Source organism: Peromyscus eremicus, chromosome 4 (assembly GCF_949786415.1).
Source record: "Peromyscus eremicus chromosome 4, PerEre_H2_v1, whole genome shotgun sequence".
Taxonomy (NCBI): Eukaryota; Metazoa; Chordata; class Mammalia; order Rodentia; family Cricetidae; genus Peromyscus; species Peromyscus eremicus.
This window is the reverse complement of record NC_081419.1, coordinates 27,614,003-27,619,147: the sequence shown is the minus strand read 5'-3', so window position 1 is coordinate 27,619,147 and position 5,145 is coordinate 27,614,003. Positions and strand designations below refer to the sequence as shown.

The following is a 5,145-nucleotide window of genomic DNA, read 5'->3' as shown; positions in this document are numbered from 1 at the left end:
GGTATTACGATTATTTTTACATGAATACAAAATGTTTCATGCTGAAAAGAGATTATTCCTGCTCAATAAGCATTATTATTAATAATGATGTGATACCCGAAGGACAGAGTAGAATTCTTAGAAGGAAGAAACTGTTCTGTTTCATGTGTCTTTTGAAAATAATGTTAATTATTTTGATTAAAATGTTGAAATGTATGAAGAATAAAGTGAAAAATTGTCTGATCATAGCTTCTAGAAGTAACTGCTATTAATATTTTGTTGTGCTTTTTGTGTGTGTATATAATAACTGGATCCATATTTTATATATATATAATTTCATACTCACTTTAGCTAGTAAAGTATGAGATTTCCAGGTATTCAGTGCTATGTGAAAATATTAACTTTCCCATTTATTGCATATAAAGTTATCAATCAAATGCTTCTCTACCCACATGTGTATTCTCATCTATTGTTTGCTTTATATAGTAAATAAAGTTATGATGAAATATCTGTGTTTAGTTCTTTTAAAGGCTTTTTAAAAATCAATCAATATGCATTTGTATTTATGGGCTTGTGTATGTGGGCATGATGTGTGTGGGCATGGTGTGTGTGGGCATGGTGTGTGTGGGCACGGTGTGTGTGGGCACGATGTGTGTGGGCACGATGTGTGTGGACACGGTGTGTGTGGGCACGGTGTGTGTGGGCACGGTGTGTGTGGGCACGGTGTGTGTGGGCATGGTGTGTGTGGGCATGATGTGTGTGGGCATGTGTGGAGGTAAGAGGACTATTCTGAGTAGTCAGTTCTCTCCTTCTACCTTCACATGGATTCAGGGGATGGAACTCAGGTTGCCAGGCTTGCCAGATAAGCACCTTCCATCACTGGCTGAGCCATTATGCCAGCTCCACATTACCTGTTCATTTATTTATCTAACTAAGTGTTGATTTCTTTTACCAGTATTTTGCTGTGTCAAACATACAACTTTTGCATGTACTTAGATCATAAAAGCAAATTTATGACTAAATCCCATCTTCGGTGCTGTTGCAAATGATGTTGCTTTTTAAAATGTAGATTCTAATGTTCCTTGCAAGCCTAGAGAATTTAGTCTGCACACAGCAAAACTGGCATAGTTATTCTATATTCCGATCCTATGGAACACATCTCATGCCTTGTTTCTTCCCGTTTTCGATAGAATGCACACATGAGTCAATGGATGTTCTGCTAACTAAGGAACTGGCTGCTGTGAAATAAGTGTGTGAAAAACAGGGAAACAAAGGTATAGAGACTTCTCTTTCAAAGAACTTCTCAAAGGCTTTTCTATCTCAATGTGTGCTGTGAGCTACCAACAATGAAATCGGTTACTCTATATACAGGGGTCATAGAGCTATCATTTTGTGTGACTTCAGTTTGGAAAGTATTAATGTGATTCTACTTTCTGATTCAGAATGGACATTCTTTATCAGTGACACTTCAGGATTGTTACTAAGGCTAACACAAAGATCTGTTATGACAACAAGCACATCTGGAAGTCTCTATCCTTTACTCATATTGCAGTATGTGTAAGTGGTTCTTTGCCAAACTATACTGAGAGCAGAGATTGTTCTCCTCTCCCCTCTCTCCCTCCTTCCCTCTTTCTTTCTTAAAGAAATGCAGTGGCCTGAATGAGGTTGAATGTGAAGATAACTTAATGACCCTTAATATTTGTTTCTATGTTCAGTTGGTGAAGGCCACTTAAACTCTTAAGACTGAGAATATTGAAAAAAAACTATATTGGATGATTAATAACAGGCTTTACTCTCTATTTTTTTAAAATGGATTTTCAATTTTATTGCACATCTATTTAGAAAGTTATTGCAATGGTAAAAATGTATTATTTTAATGGAATGATCTTACTTAATAAATATCCCAAAACAAAACTCCCTTTAGTCAGCAAATATCCTCTGCTGAGATAAAACTAGTTACCTCCAAGTTTCTCTGACTAGATTTGTCAGTATTTTAACCTAGGGTTTCTATATTTGTATTTGTGAATGAGACTGATATGAATTTTCCTGTTCAATGGCCTTTGTTAGTTGTTACTATTACGGTTTTGTTATGGAAAGTTTTATAAAATTTTTAAATGAAATATTTTGTGTTGAGTCAAGTACAGAAATGTACACACTGGATCCTAGGCACACATTACCTAGTTTTTTTTTTAAAGTTGCTTCTTTTATTTTTTGAGATTATAATATACTTACATCATTTCTACTTTCTCGTTCCTTCTTCCAAACCCTCCCATATTTGCTTCCTTCCTCTTTTTCAATTCATGGCCTCTTTTTCACGTTGCATTGCTAGGATCCTGCCCTCACTCCTGTCTGTACATGCGCAGCTCGGGGTCTTGTGTCTTACATCATCAGGGGATGCTGGCGACTACATAGGCGCCTTAAAATGCAGCATGCTGACCACAGGCTCTCTGCTCCCCTGCTCTGCTCTGCTCCCTTCTCCTCTTCCCCCACCCCACCATCTTTCTCTCTCACCAGGCCTGGTCCCTCTCTTCCCCCCTTTTCCTCCTAATAAAGCTCTGAATACTGATACTGGGTTCTGTCGTGACAGTGACCTTTCCACACTGCAACCAACGCTGCCACCAGCCCCGATTATCACCCTTTCATGCATGCACATATGTATACACACACACACACACACACACACACACACACACACACACACACACACATTTATATTCCTAAATACAAACTGCTCAGTCTGTATAATGTTACAGGCTGACCATTTGGGACTGGATAACCAACTGGTGTGCTCTATCATTTCTGTCACTACCAACAACTTTTACAACCACAGCCACTGTATTCTCCCCTCCTCTCCCTCCCTAATTCTTGCCAAAGGCATCTGTTCTATGTTTCCATAACTTTTTCATTTCAAGAATATCTTACCGGTTTTACTTCTAAAGAGATAAATAAAGGATGTGGATTTGGGTGGGTGCGTAGGATCTGGGAGGAGTTGGAGTAGGACAAACCATGATCAGAATGTATTGTGTGAAAAAAATAAAACAAACCTATTTTCAATAAAAATAAAGTTATATAAAAAGGGATATCTTACAATTAATGTGATACAGTACTGCTGTATCGTCAGGGCCAAGACTGTTATCATACAATCTGTAATGCCCTTCACTGGTCTGGTGGTTTTCTGTGTTCTATGGCTTCTTTTAGATGATACCAATACAACCCCTCCTCTTTCTTGTTGATTAGCATTGAGCGGTCCATCTTTTCTACCCTTTTATTTTCAATTGTGTCTCTAGATTTTATATTTGAAGTATCATATTGAATATATACATATATAGATGTAGTTGTACATTTAAGCCACTGCCAACAGTTTTCTTTTTTTGTTTATTTGAATTTTTCTAGTAATGGCCATTTTGTTTACGTATTTAGTGTACTTATTGCTGTGTGGGGGCTTCCATTGATCCTTTTTAATTTGCTTTCCTTTCTCTGATTTCTTTTCCCTGTCTGCCTGTGGATTATATCACCATATTTTAAAAATTCATTTAAAATTATTTGTATTCTTTGTGTGTGTGTACTAGGGATTAAACTTGGGGTTCCTTGGCTTATTGAATGCTAGGCAAGCAACCACTTTGCTACTGAGCTGTATCCCATAGCACAATATAGAATATATTTTAGTAGTTGCTACAGTATCTTATTACATTATATAACTGTTAATTGGTATCATTTTTTATTAAGTTAAATACAGAAATCTTACCTCTACGTCATTTTACTCTCTATACTTTATAATACTCGATTAAAATGTTTCCTTGCGAATGTTTATACTCCTGTCAGACAGTATTGTGTTTCTTTAACCATCAAGCACTATTTAGAAAACTCCCAGAAGGAAGCTATACGACACGTATCCTTATTTTTGCATACTATGTTCTTTATGTTGTTTCAAGGAGCTTGTTTTCTTTCTGTTTAGAGAATTTCCTAATTAATGACTTCAGAATAGGTCGCTGGACAATTCTCGTGACTGTTCTTTGTTTGAGAATGCCTTGTGCTCTTCTTTATTTCTGAAGGATATGTTCTCTGGGTAGAACATTCTTAGTTGGCAGTTCTACTTTTTTATTTTCACAGTTTGAAAAATGTGACACTTTCCTTTGGCCCAAGGGTTTTGATAAGGAATTCATTGTCATTCAAACAGATTTTCCTTCCCAGGAAGCTGTTGTATCTATTTCACTAGGTTTTTTTTCCTTTGTCTTTGATTTCATAAGTTTGACTATAATGGGTCTTATGATTTCTTGCTGGTTATCCAGTTTGGGCTTTGCTGGATTCTTAGATCCATAGGCTTCTATCTATTGCAAACTTTGGGAACATTTTCCATATTATTTCTTTGCATTTGTCAGTTGCTTTAGGTATAACTCTGAGATGTAGGAAGGATAAAGCACAGGGAACTCACTGTCATGTTAAGTATGGTTCAGTCTATCTTCTGCTCTCTTACTTGTGGAGTTTTCTCATGTTTGATATATAATTTCCAATGTTATTAGAAGTTATTAATGAGGGAAATAGGGAACTTTCTATTTTGTCTTCCCTAAAGCTATATATTCTTATTATATATCTTAGCTATCTATAGCATATAGAATTACCTGTTCCATAATGTGTTGAAATAATTTTCTAATGAAATTAGCTAGCTGATTTTTGATGTATTGTATGAAAAGAGAGAAGGTTCAGATTTCCATAGAGGAGGATGGAAGGGCCCTTGGGTCTAATGGGATGCATATGGTTAAGGTAGTATGATCTACTTTGTGATAGCTAACCACTGTTTTTTAGGCTGTGTGGTAGTGGATACCTTTAATACCAGCACTTAGGAGACAGGGGCAGGTGAATCTTTAGAGTCAAGTTTAAGGGCTGTCTAGTTTACGTGGAAAGTTTCATGCCAGCCTAGAGCTACATAGTGAGGCCCCAACTTTAAGAAAAAAGAAATTACCTGTCTGTTATAAATAAATAAATAAATAAATAAATAAATAAATAAATAAATAAATAAATAAATGAATAAGCCAAAATAGATTTATTTCTTGAAACACAAAGGCCTTAAAATAACAGCTATTTCATTTGGGGTTCTGAAAAAGTTAAAATTAGCAAGGAGGAAAAACAAAAGGTCATATCAGGTGGGAAGAACAGTAAGGGTCATCA

The 5,145-nt window shown here is 36.1% G+C and overlaps 1 non-coding gene across 1 annotated transcript; it reads left to right on the top strand.

The window, feature by feature from the left end:
* Positions 1–4,655: 4,655 nt before the first annotated feature.
* LOC131910181 (U6atac minor spliceosomal RNA) lies at positions 4,656–4,780 on the top strand. Its single transcript, XR_009379040.1, has one exon. It is a non-coding gene; the product is annotated as a U6atac minor spliceosomal RNA (small nuclear RNA).
* The last annotated feature ends 365 nt before the right edge of the window (positions 4,781–5,145 follow it).